We start from the raw sequence: 18,810 nt of genomic DNA on the forward strand, positions 1-18,810 counted from the left end.
GTTCCTGTCTCCTCCTTTTTCAATCTCGCTCGCACTCGCTCTCGCTTCTGTCTCATTGCCTTTTTTCTTCTTCAGTGAGAAGGGCCTTGAACTTCTGGCAGAGACTTGACATATGAGAGGAAGCACTGAAAATGAGGAAAGACTGTATTTTATGAGTGATGGTTAAAATGTGTTCTGGAAGTACAATTTTTTTTAAGTTGAGTGTAGTCGGGTGGACAATGCAGCAATTTCCATGAAAAATTCTTCGAGTAGTAAAAGGTTTCATTTTTCTGGGGAAAAAAAAGATTTAAAATTAATATAGTCTTTTTACAGACTTACCATTTCTGTATTTCTTGTTGATTTTTCCTATTCCCTCTTTTTATTCTTTTCATTCTTCTTTTATATTTATACAAGACATTTAACCCCCAGTTATAAAGTTTGAAGAAAAACTCAAACAACCAGTAAACTAGTAACTTTCCAACTTTAGTATGATTCTATAAATTTTAAAACCAAATCAGTATTTGCAGTTTGAACCAAGCTGGCAAAAAACCATGAAAACCATTACGGATCCATTTTGAAAAAGCCTACTCTTCTTTATAGAAATGGGTATATATTGATAGGAGAAGGTGGGTAGAGCAACCTTCTTTTTTTAATAAGAACATAGGAATTTGAAAGCTACATTTTAATGGCCATCAATGTCACAGGTCAAAACATCCAACACTGGCTGGGTCTGAGATCATCAGAAAAGGTAAATCAATTTTTCCCGTTGAAATTGTTTTGACTCCTTCCCGTTCTGTTGTACCTTCTATTCATCACCTGTTTCAGAACAGACAAAGGGTCATACAAGGGACTCGGTCACCCTCCCCACACCCTCCTATGCCCCTGATGGATCCCCTGTGGCTCTCCTGGGGAGCAGGAGGTGCTGCCATTCCCTACAGCCCCTGCACACACAGTCCCAGGGCAAATCCCACATCCCCAACACAGCCCAAGTGAGCTGAGTATCAGAAATTACTTTTACTTACCCAAGGAGGGGCCCCCACATCCCCTCTGAGTTGTTTTGCACTCTGAGAGTGCAATGTGCTCCGTAAACAAATAACCTGTGTTTTTTTAACTGGGTCATTATGAGCTGAGTCCTACCTCAGGCACGGGACGTGGGGAGGAAGTGGTGGGACCGGGAGCAGGAGGGGAGGCAGCGGCAGCCTCAGACCCAGAGGACTGTGAGGAAGCAAAATATGGAGAGCTGCCAGAACAAATGCTGAGCCTTTTGGGAAACCGTTCCGAGGTCTCGTGAAAAAGCCAGAGAACAAAGGGGTGAAGGAAGGCACTAATGATGCCAGACCTCCAGGAGAGCCCTTGGCCATGGGCAGGTAGCTCCAATCCGTGTGACCAGGTAGCACATTCCCATCCTGCTCTGTTATCACAACTTTGATGAGGTTGTCTGTGGGCACTGAGGCCAGAGCCTCTGGACTTCTGTAGTCCAGGAGCATGAAGCATTACAAAAACGAATGAAAAAAAAAAAAAAGGGAAAAAAGACTTGAAAATAGCAGCAACTCTGTAAGTCTCTGTATGTGGTCTACCTTTTGAGGCTGGAATGAGTATCCTCAAAGGCACTTGTGTGGCTGACAGTCTGTGAGGCCTTGTCAGAGCAGAATGTTGTGTTAGAGAGAGCAACATCTGGGGATATTCCTGGATGTGTTTCCTCCCAGGCTGATCTCCTTGAGTTTATGGCCCTCTGGCTTGTTAATTAAATTTTATTTTGGGAGTTTAAATCATCGTGAAGACTCATTGTGAGAAAAAAATGTCCACCTCATCTTCTGCTTACTGAGAACTGATTCAAAAAAAGCTCATCTTTTCAAGCCTTGATTTTTCTAGAATTTTAATGTAATAAGTCCCCTTTGTATTCCACAAGTGCCTACATTCAATGTGGGTCTGAAACCTGAAGTTCCAAAGCCTGCAGGCGGCACCCAAGAGCACGGAATATGACTTCTCCAAGCTTTCTGTGTTCCTTGGCCAGATCCTGATCTCTGTCCCCTTACAAAGCTTTGCTGGGTGGCAGAGACAAAGATCTGATCCTGCATTTCAGTAAAATGAGGCTTCACTGATTTACTGAAGAAACCCAGCTGAAGAAAAATAATACCTGCCACAGTTCCTTTCTTCCCAGGGCTGATGGCTTGATTTTGTTGTTCAGTGGTCCATGGAAGGCTTTTTGGGTGCTGGCTTTTGGAGCTGGTATGGTAATAGGGAGTGCCCATAACAAGCTGGGGAGCTGCAGAGCCTCACCCCGTGTACAGGAGCAGAAATGACTCACAAACACACCAAAGCAAAATGGGCAGCTACAGGCATACAAGAGCGGTACAGTAAATAGGATATCCTGCCAAAACGCCATCTAAGTGGCCATTAATGGACATCTGAGTTTTGCTAAATAATTAATGTGTCTGTTGTGTTTTTTTCCTTATAGATCTTTCAAAGAATTTAGTTTCTGTTCCTTTGCATTTAGTTTCTGTTCCCTGAGTTGTTGCTTGTGAGCCTGTCTTCTCAAGCATTTATAGACATGGTCTGTAAGGCAGATTTCTAATAGCAGTTCCTGTCTGTTATGGTCGAAAAGCATTTAGCCCCAGGTGTGTAAGGAGGCAGATAGCTCTCTTTGTTCTCCTGGTGTAGTTTGGAAACTGAGATGTAACCAGCTGAAGTGGGCTTGCCAAAGGCAAGCTATAGGTCTCTATAATAGGCAAGAACAAGTCTTGTCCTTTGACTAACACAAAGGAAAACATTAATGGAGCTCTAAAATCTACTAAAATGAGCTGTCTGAATCCTGGGCCTCCAGGGGTTCTAAATAATACTCTTTTGTCCATCTCTACCCATAAAAAAATATCTATTCTATTGTTGTCTGGCCTGAAAATATCAGTGTGTTGCACTGGCTTTGCAATCTCACTTTGCTGACTCCCACAATGCAGAAATATCACAGAACCACAGAAAAGTTTGGGCTGGAAGGGACCTTAAAAACCATCTCATTCCACTCCCCTGGGGCAGGGACACCTTCCACTAGACCAGGTTGCTCCTAGCCCCATCCAGACTGGCCTTGGACACTTCCAGGGATGGGGCAGCCACAGCTTCTCTGGGAAACCTGTGTCAGGGCCTCCCCACCCTCGCAGGGATGAATTTCTTCCTAATAGCTAACCTAAACCTACTCTCTTTTGGTTTAAAAATTATTCCCTTTTGTTCTGTCTCTACAAATACCATATACACTACAATATCATATAAATAATTGGGGGGAGAAATACTGGTAAGAACTAGTCCCCTCTGAATATAAGTTTTTATTTCCTTTTTCAGGTTTTCCTTTGTGTCTTTGTGGTTGGGCTGGCTCCTCCAGATGGCTGGAATAGGCTTTGTTTCTTGTTTATCACAACACCTGAATATCTGGAGAGTTTTGCCACCTTCATCCCAAATGCTGGCTGTTGGTTTGAGGAGGATGTCAACTGTTACACAGCAACTCATCCTTTTCATCACCAACTATTTTCCCTGAGTACCAATTGACACTTTGGCTTCAGCTTGTAGTTCCTGAAGGGACATAAACCAATGTAATCATAGCATCAGTGGCTGGTTCAAACACAGCCCAATGCTGGGGCAATCAGCTGGGCTGACGTTTTGGGTTGGTCCTTGCTGAAGATGGAGAGTGTTCAGCAACATCCACTGCAGATGTGGGTGTGGATCCAGGGAGTTTGGAGGCCATTGTTGAGTATTGGCCGCACCAACCCTAAAAGGTGGACATGACACTGAGTGCTCTTCTCTGCTCTTAAAAATAGCAGGTAAGTCACAAATGAAGGCGTGAGCTTAGCTCCAAGTGATGGTCAATTCCCTGAAACAACCCAAACCTTTCACCATATCCGCTTAGGACAAGGTGTTCTTCCTCTTCTGAAGCACAAAGGAAGGAAATGTATCTTCAGGAAATGTTTATTTTACCCATGGATTGTCTGAAGCAAGGTTTGACAATACCCGGAAAAAAAAAGTCCCCATAAAGTTAATATAAAAATAGGTGGGGTTATTGACAAAATGCATGATTTTTATGAGCTAGAGAGAAGAAAATGTGCTGTACTGCTCTGTGCCAGCTGCTAAAGTGCAACCCGGCGACTGTGGTGCAGCTGATGTGTGACCTGTGGACCCTCCCGACTGCAGGCCAGGTGAGTCAGGGGACAGGTCCCTGTCCTTGTCCTCCCAGCCATTTGCACACCTTAACACAGCCACTCAAAAAGAGAACCAGTGAGATACTTAACAATAATAAATATTTACACATTGGAAGGAGAGCTGCTTCTTAGCGCCTAACCCTGAGGGGTAATTTAACCCTCCAAATCTATAGGAAGCCTCTTTCTTTCTTCAGACCCCAGGAGATGTGTTAGGCACATTTCTTCTGAGCACAGGCTCAACTGCCCCTCCTTTTTATTCCACTTTTCTTCTTCCCAGCCATGGAGTGCTGTAATGGAAATCTTGAAGGCAGCTGGTCTCTGGAAAAGAACCCTATGAGATTTAATGCCTTGACTTAGAATGAAGGAGTTAAAAAGAAAATAAAAGAAATATTTAATTTAGTTCCTACAACAGAGATCTGCCCAGTGTCCTCCTCCCAGCCTTCCACAGAGACATCCCCTTGGTGGCTGCCTCATCCCAGGCTGGAATATCCTGAAATCTGCCACAGACCTGTGACCTCCTGCTCCTCCAGGCTGGCTCCAGTGAGCCACGCCGGGGCTGAGCTGCCTGAAATAGGCATGGAGAGAGGCTTCCACAGAAACCTCTAAATGGGTTTTAATGTCTCCCCGCCGTAGGATTCCCGGAATTAATTTGTGTCTGGCTTTTGAAATCAGGGATGTTGTGTTGAAGAAGATGGATGTTCCTAAGAAGTATTGGAAAGAATGAAGGGCTGACAGGGGTGGTTTATGAAGTGAGCCTGGCCATGGATGCAGAGTAGTAAATGTGGTTGGTTGATTGAGATCAGATTTTTTTTTTGCCAGTGGCAACGCCCATGTAGTTTATTTATTTATTTTCCCCTTTCACTCCAAGGCACCTAACAACAACACTGTATTTTATAAATCCCTGTGATTATAAATCTAGAAGGATGTCATTCTCTATTTCCTCAGAGGCCAGGAGTCTCTACCCACAGGAGACGGATGGGAGAAGCAGCCAGCAAACCTTCTATATTATTGCAGAGAATTGCAGGAACTGGTTTTGGTTTACACCGCATGGGGAATGCGGAGTCTGCACAGAGCATCTCCATTTACTGCTTCCTCTGCGAGCAGCCAAGGCAGGATTGCTGACACTCCTTCCACACAGTTCCCGGGCAGGGAATGATGCCCTGCAAAAGATGCAAAGCCGCGGATTTGCATCAATTCTTTCTGTTATCCTGCTTTGAGGATACAGCCTAAAAAACTTTAGAAGTGCTTCATACAACTGTGCAAAACTGGTGTGAAAGTCCAGGCTAGTTCAGCTGCTTTCTCCACTTCCACTCTGTGCCTTGTCCCAGCAGAATGGCTCCAAGAACTGCATGAAAAAAGCATCCCCTTGCTTTGTCTTGCAGGCAGCAGTGGCAGATGAGACTTAGAGTTCCACAAGGTGTGGGTAGCAAGTAGAGATTGTTACTGCAGGATGCGTCAGGTTGTGCTGCAATGTTAGGAAGTGTTTTTTTCCACAGTTTAGAAGATGATTTTTAAAAGTAGGGGATTTAGTTTACATTTTTTCATGAGCTACAAGGTCAGTTGTGGAGAAGGAGCTGGATTTAGCTTCAGAGTCATCTCTCAGCTTTGAAGAAAGAAAAAACAACAACAGGAATGTTTGATTTTGGTGTTTTGCTTCATCTTCTTGCTGCCTTGGCCATGCGGCTGCTTGTGGTGTTGTGGGGGCAGCCCCACAAGGTCTCTGGTCCTTCCCTCCTCTTCCTATCATTCACCTCCTCCCCAGCCCTACCGGAGTCAAATATAAACTTTCTTAAAATGAACACAAGATTCATTCCACTTGACCAAGCCTGACTTCCCAGAAAACAAACAGAGAGGCCAGAGCCAGCCAGCCCCCTCTCCTGGAGCTGCCAGCCTCCAGAGAGCTGCCGGGTGACCCAGAGGAGTTCTGGGCTTTTTGTAGTGAAGAGGGTGGGAAGGAGAGGGAGTCCACCTAAAGGATTTCTGGGGTCTGCTGTAAAATCACAATGTTGCCAGGTGTCTTAATTGTCACAGTTCTGATTTTTTTCCTGTTTCAGTCCCAGTTGGATAACTGGACACAACTGTTCCCCTGCCCCGGAAATGGACCCAAAGGAATCAGGTCAGTAGGATCTATTAGTGCTGTTGATAGAAGAGGGTTCTTCAAAACCCAGCACTTAAACTAAACCAAACAGGGCAAAAGCCAATTGCCTTTTTTGACCCTTTTTACTGTTATCTTTTGTTTTCAAGGGGCAATCATTTAAACTACAAAGGGGAGATTTAGATTGTTTGTTAGGAAACCATTCTTCCCTGTGAGGGTGGTGAGGCCCTGGCACAGGTTGCCCAGAGCAGCTGTGGCTGCCCCATCCCTGGAAGTGTCCAAGGCCAGTCTGGATGGGGCTTGGAGCAACCTGATCTACAGGGTGACATCCTTGCCCATGGCATGGGGTTGGAACTAGATAATCTTTAAGATCCCTTCCAACCCAAACCATTCCGTGATTATTTTTATAAAAATGAAAAAAACAACAAAACAAAAACAAAACGAAACCCCATCCTCATAGAAACTGTGTATATTCATTAAAAGAATGACTAAAAAATAAAGAATATGCTGAGCAGTTTTCCAACCCAGTTTTGCCTCCAGAGTGGATTGACTTGGTTTCTGCTATGCAGAGGTCACTCAGTACTGCACTGACCGGGGTGTGCCAGTGCTGGGCCCGTGCTGTGCCCTCTGCCAACGACAATGGACAAATGAGTGGACACTGCAAAGGCTTCAGCTGCTGCTCTCCAGGGCAGCTCTCCCAGACTCCAGACTTCCCCTGGCCTCTGTGCCAGGTCTCATCTGCAGGGACACTCTCTCTGGCAGATTACTCGAGGCAGTGAAGCTCTGTGGTGCAGCTGCCCTAAAACCACAGGACTGTGACCTTTTGGACTTGATGTCTGTGCTTTTCTTCTTAGACTCCCAACCCTGCAGGTGTTATCCCTGCAATTCCCTGGGAGCAGCTGTGTGCAGGTGATTCTCTCTGAAATAGCATGGGAAAGAAACAAGCACAGACAAAATAATAAATACACCTGTATAGGCCTCCCTTTCCTTGCAGGCAGGAGATGTTTTGGGACCTAGGTCAGAGTTATCTGATATGTCCCGGATCCCCTGTCCCAGCACTCGTCACCTTCTCTAGCTGACGATGTTTATCTGCCTTTCTTTTCCCAGGACAGGTATCTTTGATCTCATCTGGTCTCACTGTTAAACACCCTCTCTTGCAATGAAAGCATGAGCTTCTGATCCTCTCTAATCCCAAAACATCCTGTGTGATTGAGTCTCTTGACTTTCTTCATCCTACAAGCAATACCTAAAGTTATTTAAAAAAAAAAAACAAAAAACAAAAAACGAACAAAACAAAAGACCAAACAAACCCCCCCCAAAAAAAAAAAACCAACGAAAGGAAACTACATAAGAGAGTCTTTACACTACAGCAATCCTGCTCTTTATGGAAAAAAAAATATCTTGAACTAAGCCAGCTGCAGCATTCCCTCCTGAGAGCTGAGTGCAGAAGGCAGCTCAAACACCTTCCTCTGTGGGTCTTCTCTGCCTATGCTGATATTTGCAGGCAGCTTTAATGAAGACAAATATAGTTAATGAGGACTGGACAACACTTCTGCAAATTACTTGCGTGCTGCTAAGGATAGCATTCCAAGTTTAAAAATAAAAATCAAGGGAAAAGGTTTATTTTCATGTTAGATTTCAATTTGCTGCTATTTTCTTTTTGTCTTTACTATCTGCTGTTTTTCTCTATAAGCATTATCTATTCAAGACAGAAGAGATTAAAGCTAATTGTCAGGCCCCTCTGTTTTTCCTTCTTACTGTTTTATCTCCTAAGCAACTTTATTTGGTACAAGACAAATAATCTGAATTCCTGAAGTCAGAAACATGGAGTGGGAGTCCGGGAAACTGGCTGCTGATCTAATGGAGTTTTTGCAAGTGTGGTTATGGTCAGAAACTCTAAATATGGCACCGTGTTACTGTACACACGGTGACTGCACCCTGTGCGTCAGGGGCTGAGTCACAGCGCTGTAGTTTACTGACAAAAACATGTTTTACTACTCCTGGTAGTGAGGAGTTGATAGAGCTGGGAGTGAAAGTGTTGAGCTCGTTGCATGGTCACCAGCTGAATCACAGAATCATGGAAAGCTTTGGGTTGGAAGGGATCTTAAAGCCCCTCTCTTTCCATGGCAGGGACACCTTCCACTATCCCAGGGTGCTTAGAATGGGTTGGGTGCCTGACCAGGTTTTGCTGGTGGTGAGGCGGGGTGAAGCAGCAGAAGGGACAGGATTTGGCAAGTGGATGTTGGGATGTTGGTTGGCTTGTCTGGCATGAAGAAGCCTTGGAGGAGAGATCCCTTCCTGGTGATGCCTTAGGTTTTAGCGTTTATATTTTTCATATCCTGTACTGCCTAGTGTGTAGCTCTGAAACTTCATACAGACTGTTAGCTACTGTTCTCTCATGCTGGTTAGATATACATATCTATATCTATTTGTTACATAACAAACCCGCTCTGGGCCTGAACTCAAGGACACCTTGTTGTCCCAGGCCCTGAAATAGGTAAACTGAGCCTCTGGACAGGGGGAACAAATTTGGGGTAATTATATCATTGTCTGAAATTATAATTGGAGAATTACGCTTGGTATGCAAATGGACCAAACTTATAAAAGTGTGAAAATCCTGTGACCTGGGGTCCATCTTGGGTGTAGCCTCTTGACTGCCCAAGGTGTACCTTTGAAGGCCCTTCAAATAAATACCTGCTTTTATTCTCTTAACCTTGTGTAGCCTCTGTTTTCAGGTAGCCACTTCAAGGCATCACTGGCACCCCATGGCGAGGCTGCATGAGGGGAGCACAGTCAGGAGAGCTGTGATGCCCATGGCCATGATTCTCCTGCTGTGAAAGTTCTGGAAGAGTTTTCTTTCCAGCACCCTGCAGAACAGAAGTGTCTTTCCAAGCCTTCATGGAACAGAGCTGTCAGCCTGTGGCTCCCTCTCCTTCCGCTGCAGGCTCTCTCCAACAGCAAATGGACCAGCAACAGTTTGATTTTTTTCAGCTTTTGAACTGAAGTGGCTTGATCTGAATGTTAACTACAGAATCTACTTTAATATAATATTTTTCCTCTTAACAGAGCCCCTTTCTTAAAATTTTTTCAATAATAAGTGTCCACCAAGGAGGAGCTCAGCTGGCATTCCCATACTGTCCACATTCATCCTAACCTTTAGTATTTACTGACTCATGCAGTATGCATCTGAAGGAGTTATTAATGGAAAATATTAAAGGAATTTAGTTTAATATTTGGTAAATAGGAGGTGTCTTTTCTTTGTGCTTGGATTTCTATGTTTGTGTTATTTTTATTAATATATTTCATGGGCTGCTTAATAATAGTAGCAATTAAGATAATAACAATAAATACTAATAATACTGAGCTCTTCTGCTTTTCATCTAAGGAGGTCAAGACTCAAGGGTGTACCTCTGGGGCTGGTATAATGTAGATCTGATCTCCTCCTGTTATTTCTTTCTGTGGAAAGTTAGGAATATCATGTGAAGATCAGATCACCTCTATTTTGGCCTCTGGAATGTCTCTTAGGCATTATAAATGCCAGTAAGAAACATAAAATTGCAAAGAAAACAAGCACCAGGACATTGAAAAATATAACCACAAATACTGACCTATTTGGGATTTTTTTTCTGATTTAGCAGAATTCTATTAATACTGTAATTAAAGCTATTTTGTAGCCTGGGGGCTTGGGCACCTGGCTCTTATTAGAGCTGGATCCATAGCATGTGGTGAAAAAGGTCAAGAGGACAAGAGAGGAGATGGCCCAAAGGAGAACACAAGAGGGCACAGTGGCACCTGTGGTGCACTTATTGTTCTCTGGCTTTTTGAATTGTTGAGGGCAGGGTGAATTCAGAGCTCTGTTTACATGACATAAATAATTACGGTAACAGAGTTCATTAGTGGGAACAGTAAAAATTTAATTTTGTCAACTTGGAGTGGATTATTTACTAGAATTTTTTTTTTTTTTTTGTGTGGCTCAAAGATAGATGTGATGACTGTGTCATATAAGGTCAATATGGCAAAAAGCCCCGCTGCAAGTTTGACAGAATTAATGTGGGCAGCCAGTAAGAATGTACTGATTGTATTAAATGAGGTACAAAATGCACATTCCAGGCAGGTGTTTCTGCACTTTCCTCATCAATTCCACTCTTCTTGTACTGTATTGTGCTGATGGAAACGAATTCTGTGATTTCAGAAACAAAGGACGCTGATGCTGCTTTTCATTTTCTGCCCAAGGAGAATAAATGTTGGTGCAAACCTTTTTTCATGTGGCTGCCCAGAAATGACCCAAGTGAAGCCAAGAAGCTGAACATTAAGCAACCTCCCCCTGGTGATGCTGCTGAAATGAGAGGTCAGTGGTGAAAACTTTCTTCTGGAAGAGTTAATGGTGTAAATAAATATTTGTGAGGAAATTATACAGAAATAAGCAGGACCCTATCTCTGTGTGAGGTTGTGAGGTTGAAGTTCAGGTTGTGAGATGTGAGGTTGAAGTTCAGAGATCACAGTTGTCCTTAGATGTCTCAGTGGGCAAAGAGCGTCCCCGTGCCATGATCACCTGCCTGGGTGGGTTTTTTTGAGGGGAGAGCTGGAGGAATAAGTCCAGCAAAGAGTTGCAAACAGCCTTTTTTGGATTTTTTCAGTGTTTCTGACGCTCACAGGAGGTTACAGGCTGGGCCTTTACTATGGGAATTGTGGTTGAACCCTCTGAAGGCTGTAATCCATGACATGGCATTATTTCACAATGAACATCCACCCCTTTTTTTTTTTTAAAGAATCCCTTGTCCTGAGGTCTCCCATATACATTATTTGTAAGCACAACTTCTCCTCCCATCCAAAGCAGCCTCTGGGGGTTTCTCTCCCTCCCAGAAGTCAATCAATCCAGCGCTGTACGCGGAGCCACGGAAGGAAGATGCGATACTACAGTGCACACAACAAAGTACAGAAACTAGATCATTAACATCTTCATATCCTGCCCTGACATCTCACAAATTATTTTAGACTTCATAGCCAATGTAAACAGGTTTGTTTTCAACTCCCCTAATTGCCTGCTAATTGAGAGCAGATGCAGGCCTTAACTTTCAGCAGATAAAGAGCAGCCTCTTCTCTGGGGCTTCGCATCTATCACGAGGTCTCTGACGTGTGCTCTGAGCTTCTCTGGTTAGTGATGCCGAGGCAGAGGGGGATTGGAATGGCTCCTCTTGCCTGAACCTCAGTGAGACAGAAGGGAAGACAGAGCTATGGGACTCATCAGTAACATCATCATCATTATTGTTTCATTTCGTACTCCAGTGCACTTTCTGCAATGGCACAGGTCTCCTTCTGCGGGGGAGCTCTCCGAATTATAGATGGGCTTCTCGTTATGATAGAAATCACTGGGTTTATGAAAAATGCATTGCTGTCATGTTCCATTATCTACTTCCTCCCATGCTGCAATCCTGTAGCTTGCAAGTCATTAGATTCTTTTTCAGCGTTCCTTTGAAATAATCCTTTCAAAAAACACTATTCATTGGGTATGACCCCGGAGAGATACTGTCTGGTACTAAAGCTCTCTTTTAGTTCTGCGAGGGAGACCTGTAACAACAAGATAAGTGCATGTATATTCCAAGTAATGTCTGGAGTTTGCTGCCTCCCATTAAATGCAATAGGAGCTTACAGTTCAAATGGTAGAATTTTGCTTTGTAAATGTAGGAGAAAATGGAGTTCAGATATAGAGGTAAATTTGCATTTGGTAGTGATTTAATGTTCCATGGTCTGTTTTAGCTCCAACTTAAATAGTACATTAAAACCATCAATAAAAAAGAAAAAAGAAAAGAAAAAAAAAAAAGAAAAAAAAAAACAACAAATGAAAAAACGTGCTAACTGCTGGGTTCAGAAGGAGTGGATGTGATTTTATTCTTGCTGTCAATGTGGCAGTGAGCTGCCTTTTACTTTCTCCTCTTCATTTAGCAAGTCAGCAGTAGCAGTTAAATGATAGCCCTCCGGTCTTTCTTCAGGACTGTTTCTGCAAATGAAAGCAGGAGCTTCAAATCCTTGTGTTTTTCATGTCACTTACAAGGTGTTTTGTGAATTTTAACATTTTTGCATCTATCTGTGAAACAGTGGAGAGGATGCCAGGATTTCTGAGTAAGAAGTGCCCTTTGTGAAGGGAGGCTGCATGGCTTTGTACCACTGGGTTCAGGAGGTCATAAAGGGACGTTGAAGAGAAAAAAACCTGCCAAAAATGAAAACGTTTGGTGGCTTGTGAATGATAAATGGATTGGAAAAAAGAAAAAGGGGAAGAGTTAACATCTAACCAGTGACTTTCAGAAATACCTAAAGCACCTGGTGTCTGGATTATGAAAAATTATTCAGTCCCAGAACCACAAACTCCAGGTTTTCACTCTGATTTCTTCACGAAGCACTTTTTTCTCTCCCAGGGCTGGCTCCAGGCCTCCCTGTGAACACACAGTCACCCCTGCTCACATTATCCCTCTCTGGAAAATTGCCACAAACCTTGCAGAATCCAGTCCTGATCTAGCAGCGATGTGAGGGGTTTAATAGGAGGGCAGGGGGCTTGCAGTCAGTAGCACAAGGCATAACAGACTAGAGCAGTGGTCCATTAAATCAGCATGCTGGGGCCCAGGCATTTACAGTCACACAGTCAGATGTTTCCAGTAATTATTTCCCCACAGCATTTTTATTAGGTGCTCCATAAATAATATTCACTGCCATGCTCTTCTCACGGTCTTTTATAAAAAAAAAAAATAAGGTAGGAGAGAAAAGAAGGGGAATTCACTATACTTTCAGCTGGATTTTGAGGTATTTCTGTCTTTGAGCCCTACTGAAGCAGATATGAACTTGGAAAATATGGGCAAATTAGTTCCTTACTGACCAAACATTGTGGCCTAGAACAATCATTGGAGCAGCTTAATGTATGAATCATAGAACCATCATAGAATCACAGAATAGTTTGGGTTGGAAGAGACTTTAAAACTCATCTTGTTCCATCCTTGCCATGGGCAGGGACACCTTCCACTATCCCAGGTTGCTCCAAGTCCCATCCAGCCTGGCCTTGGATACTTTGAGGGATGGGGCATCCACAGGTTCTCTGGGTAACCTGTGCCAGGGCCTCACCACCCTCCCAGGGAAGAATTTTTTCCTTATATCTAATCTAAACCTACTCCCTTTCAGTCTGAAGCCATTCCCCCTTGTCCTGTCTGTGAATACCTTTGTAAAAAGTCCCACTGGCATGTTTCTATTTCAGATTTAGATTTGTCTTCTTGTCATGGATCCCATGCAGGCCTGGGATTGACAAGCAAGCCAGTGCTGGGGTTGGAGTGGGATCTTTTCTATGTACTGTTTGTTTGTTGTTCACTTTTTTTGGTAGTATGTACATAGTTCAAATCCAGGGTCATTACACCAACTAAAGGCACTGTCCTCTCCTCTGTGGAAGAGCTGCCCAAAGCTCAACACTGTCACTGTGTGTTTCATCTGCTCTGGACAGGCAGCCCCTATTGCCAAGCACCAGCTTTTCAATGTAGGCTACTGTGCAAAGGCTTTTTCCAGGAAATATCACTGCCTTGTCTCAGTTATAGCATTAATGTTAAGCAATACAGCTTCTTTCCTGGCACCAGCACTCGTGTTTTGCAAAGGGTTTTTACTCAGGTATTTAATTTTCAGCATCAATTTTCTATCCAAAGTAAGATTCCTCAAACGAACTCAAGGATCTGGAGACTTATTTTTGTACTTACTGGACTGCAATATTGCAACTAACCCCAAGCAGAATTCAGAGGAGCAACAGTAAAAGGAAGTGGACTAAATATTCATGGTTCAGGTTTTCTACAAGGGTCACAAACTCTTCCATCTGTGTGTGCAAAGCCTCTGAGCAGCCCAAGGTGGGTATTTATATAGATCAACCCACAAGTGCAATACTTCTGTCTAAGCTGAAAAGCTGAGTCAGAGGAGGTTTAGGTTGGGGATCAGGAAAGAAATTGTTACAGAGGGTGAACATTGGAACAGGCTCCCCAGGGCAGTTGCTCAGCACCAAGCCTGTCTGAGTTCAAGAAGTGTTTGGACAACACTCTCAGGCACAGGGTGGGAATTTTGGGGTGTCCTGCGCAGGGCCAGGAGTTGGACTTGATGATTGTGATGCGTCCCTTCCAACTATGTTATCATTCTATGCTATGTGTGGAAATGTGCACAGGGAGCACAGAAATTGTTAATAGCTGGGCAGAAAATAGACCCTCAGATAAAGAGGGTGGGTTTGCTGTCAGTGACTGCTCAGGTTGGGTGGCCTCATTCCATGGGTGTCTCCATGAGGGTTCAGTGCCTTGTGGCTGTCCCAAAGGAATGGGGTATTTACATGCAGGTCATTGTCAGCAGACTGGAGGGATCTTAGCAGCCCTGGCTGATGCCTGAGATGTGTGGTAAAGACATTGGACCCAAGGCTCAGGTCAGACCTAACAGAACTCTTAGACCTTGTCTAACAGCGCCAGGTGAGGGAGCTTCCTACAGCCCTGTCACAGCTGGAAGATGCTCTGCTCTTGGCCATGGCTGTAGCAGTGTCAGGGACATCCTGGCAGGAGTAAGAGGCGAGTCCTCAGCTGCTCAGAAAATCTCACCTCCAGATCATTTCCCAGTTCCTTTTGTTCTCTGTTTCATTTCTGGACTGGGGAAGTTGCAGCCTTAAATTCAGTAAGAACCCACTCAATATAAATGTATGTATCTGTTTTCCTATGTGCTATAAGAAGACTCAGTTTGGTGAACCCAGGCCATTGGCATTTCATAATTTCCTCTTGCTCCAGCAGGTGAGGAATTAACCCATTGTTATTCCTCTCTAAAGGAACAGAGAAAAAGATATCCTCTGCAAAGACCATGATTTAAAAAAAAAACAAAAACAAAAAAAACCCATCTATTGGGTTTTTAAAGAAATATTTTATTGGAACCATAAGGTTTCTTTTTTTGAGAGAGAAAATTTGAAATCCGGAGTTTATTTTTCCTTCAGTGTCTCTCCTAAGAACCAACAGGAATTGAGATTTTTTTTTTTTTCTCTCTTGTGTTTGTGCCTACTTATTAAACACACATGTGGCCTGGATTCCTTGCGTAGGTGCAAAGAGGTTTGGAAAAAAAAAAAAGGAAAGGAAAAAAAGGTGTAACCCAGTCCATTGACCTGTCTCTTTGCCCTTAGGACTCTTTCGAACAGCTGTGAGAAAAAGAAAAGGGGGGGAGAGGTAAAAAAAAGAGGCAGTTTAACAAGCCAAATCCAGATGTTCATTTCATACACACACCCTGAACAGCTTTTGCATGGTTTATTTCGTTTTCTGAAACCATTTTTCACCAGCCTGTTTTCTCAGCTGGGAAACTTCTGGTGTAGTGTTTTCAAAAAAATATTGCATTTGGCATTACAAGAAAACAGAGCCTTTAAGATATTAAAAGGACAATATCCTTGTTTGACTTGGCCCAGGGAAGCAGGGCTATAGGAATTTTAGATTTTTGTACCACCCAAAGAATAGGTAAAAGAAATTTTCCACTCTTAAACTCAGTTTACATGGGAATTTGAGAGTTGATTTAGCTTGATTTTTTTTTTTCCTTTTAAAGACTTCTCTGTGGATTCTGTGTTGGTGTAGATGGACTTTGTTAATGGGAAGGAATAAGCAAAGTGATAGCAATTTGTTTGCTTCTAGATCATGGTGTACCATGGTTCAAAACTCAGACTGATGCTGAATGAACTCTACTTTTGTTCTGCGTTATTCACACCCATGTCCACGTAAGGTAGACAGACAAATCTGAAATTATTTTTCACTGGCACAATTGCTTTTAATTTAACATTTATATCAACTGTGTGGACAGCACTGATTGCAGGGAGAATGGTGACAGAACAGGGTCTACACTGAGTTCAGTGGTACCCAAAGGCTGGGGGGTGATGAGCAAAATTAGGGAAGATCAAGTGCAAACCAGACCTGTACTGCTCTCACTCAGGCAATCAGAGGATATATTGCTCTGCAGAACACTCAGTGTAAAACCCCAGCTCCACTGAAGCCAGTGGATGATTTGCAGTTTGCTACCCTTCACAACTTAGGTGAAAAAACCTTCTTTTTTTAACCTATGTGATCCTACAAGTGCCATTCACTATTACTTACTGTTTTAGAGAGAGACTTGATCTGAATTCCTCCCTGTAAAGAAAGGTCTCTATCTTTACAACAGTTTTGCACAATGCTTTGGTGATCCTTTTGTTCACCTGTTCTAAAGAATAAAAAATTGAAGATATTCTTATCAGAAATGTCACCATTCCGTACAGACCTCAGACCCCACCAGCTATGACCTAAAGCAGATGATAAGAATTGTTAGTGAGAATTTGAAGACATAAACTGTGGTTAAATTAAATAGACAATGAAAAAGAAGGTATTGAACAATCCTGATTTATGAAACTGCAACATTATTTAAATGAGTAAATAGAAATGCTTAAAGCATTAAAATGTCCCACACCATGTTTTCCTTTTACTTTGCTCCTACTAAATAAGGACAAATCATCAGGTGTCTCTTGCAGGCAGAGCAGGGCAGGGTTTGGGGGGTGTGTGCCTATCTGTGTGCACACAGGTGTGTGCATCCTTCAGCCTTTCAGCCCTGGTAGTGGAAATATCGGCATTTTGGTGTCAGAACACCACCAAGTGGGCTACAAATACTTGGTCCTTGAACTAATATTCTTTTCAGACAGAATTAAAAAAAAAAATCAGCAGAAATTTATCTAAGGTTTAAAGTGTGTTAGGCAGCTCATTTGTCCAGTACAGAACTAGACTGGGAATCTGCTGAGCAGTCCTAGTAAGTTCTGTTGAACTTTTGGGGGTCTTTTTAAAGCCACTGACTTGGTACACAGATTGAATAATCCTGGAGAAAACATGTATTGTCTGTCTGTTTCAGGAGACTGGAAATTTGTGATGTGAAACAGGGCCCTGATGTGTTTTTCCCTGCTCCTCTTTATCTGGAGTATCCCTGCTCCTCTTTATCTGGAGTACAAAAACATGCGTGTGTGTTTCTGTATTTATGTGCATGCATATTTACATGTACGTTAAGACACAGCTATAAAAAAGCCATTTACTTGATTAAAAAGGACAGTCTGTTTGTGTGAATATCAAGCCTAGAACCCAGGCACGTTCATATCCAGCTTTGGGTAATTAGACCTCTTAATACCTAATATCAGAGATAGATAAATCCAGGAACTTCTGCACAGATATTGTCAAGACCGTGTTTGGAATTATTCTGTCAGCCAGTGCATTTACAATGAACTTAGGAAATGTCATTTTAGAGGTATCAGGCTATAAATTTGTACAAATACCACTGTATATGTCTCTTCTGGAAGGATGGCACCATGGAAGTGGTGTCAAGGTTGCATCCTGTGCTTGCACAGCATGTGGAGCCTTAGCCTGTGGATGGGGCAGTTTATGTACTGCTCCGAGACAAGTCCATAAAGATGATTCAGGAACTGAGAAGAAAATGAGGAGGTAATGCTGCTGCATGAGGAAATTTGGGATAACACAGCCTGGGTCCTTCCAGTCATGAAAAGGGATAAGACTAATTCTAAGTGTCAGGGCTCTTATCGCTTTCTATCTTTCAGCAAACCAATGACCCAGGCCACATGGCCTCCCAAAAATGCCTTCTTTGTCTTGACAAAATATCATCCTGTAAACATTTCCAATCACAGCACTGAAATGGTTGCATTTATTATAACAGCCTGCCACAGACTTTGGTTCAGTAGTCTTTCTAGAGAGGGGCTAATACCTGCTCTGGGAACACCATTAGCCATGGTGACGGGTCCCAGCAGTAGTGTCTGGGTTCTCATTTGGTACCCCACAACACAGGACAAGCTCAGTGTTACTCCCTGCACTCCATGTGCCATCTCCCTTGAGTTTCTCTATAGCTTTAACCCAGCTTTGCCTAATGTTTTGCTAAATATTTCCTTTTAAAATGATCCAGGGAAAATCAGGAAATTCCTCTTTGTCTCTCCCTAAGAAATTCATTTTGATACCCCTAATTGTCACTGCAGGAAAGTTGCATGTCACCCTTAGTTGTCTTCTCTATAGACTCCTACTGTTATGGCTCTGCCAGTGAGAGGAAATGCTCTGTGTTTCAAGGGAATTTTTTGCTAATATTGTTGCACTGTTTTCTGGTGACCTCTTTGTCATAGATGGTGATGATGATGATGCTCACAGAGAATTAAAAACCCTGCCATGAAGGCACAAAGGGCAGGTGGTGCATTCTCTATTTCCAGAAAAGCTTTTCTGGTTTGTAGGAGTGAAAAGAAAAAGTTTTCATTTAGAGGAGGACATTAGGGTTGAGGTAGGAGATGGGGATTTCAGAAGGTGATTGTCTGTATCAATGCAAAAATTATAATTGGTACTCTCAGAATCATGGACTAGTTCACATTGAAACTGGCATTTGTAGATCATCTTGCCCCTGCTTAAAAGAGGGCCAACTTCAAAGGTAGCTAAGGTTTCTCAGGGCCATGTTCTGTCAAGTTATAAAAATCTGCCAGGTTAGGTGTTTTACCATCTTTTTATGCAACCTATTCCAGAACTTAACTGT

The 18,810-nt window shown here is 42.9% G+C and overlaps 1 long non-coding RNA gene across 8 annotated transcripts in view; it reads left to right on the forward strand.

Moving 5' to 3' along the window:
• LOC108446335 overlaps nt 1-18,810 on the forward strand; it is a 129,580-nt gene that overhangs the window by 96,625 nt on the left and 14,145 nt on the right. For 7 of the 8 annotated variants that reach the window (XR_001861499.1, XR_001861500.1, XR_001861501.1 and 4 more), the window contains 2 exons: nt 684-727; nt 3,310-10,603. This is a non-coding gene — a long non-coding RNA (uncharacterized LOC108446335). The remainder of the gene's footprint in view (nt 1-683; nt 728-3,309; nt 10,604-18,810) is intronic. The other variant, XR_001861502.1, reaches the window with a different exon arrangement.

This window comes from Corvus brachyrhynchos, unplaced genomic scaffold (genome assembly GCF_000691975.1).
Source record: "Corvus brachyrhynchos isolate BGI_N302 unplaced genomic scaffold, ASM69197v1 scaffold10, whole genome shotgun sequence".
Lineage (NCBI taxonomy): Eukaryota > Metazoa > Chordata > Aves > Passeriformes > Corvidae > Corvus > Corvus brachyrhynchos.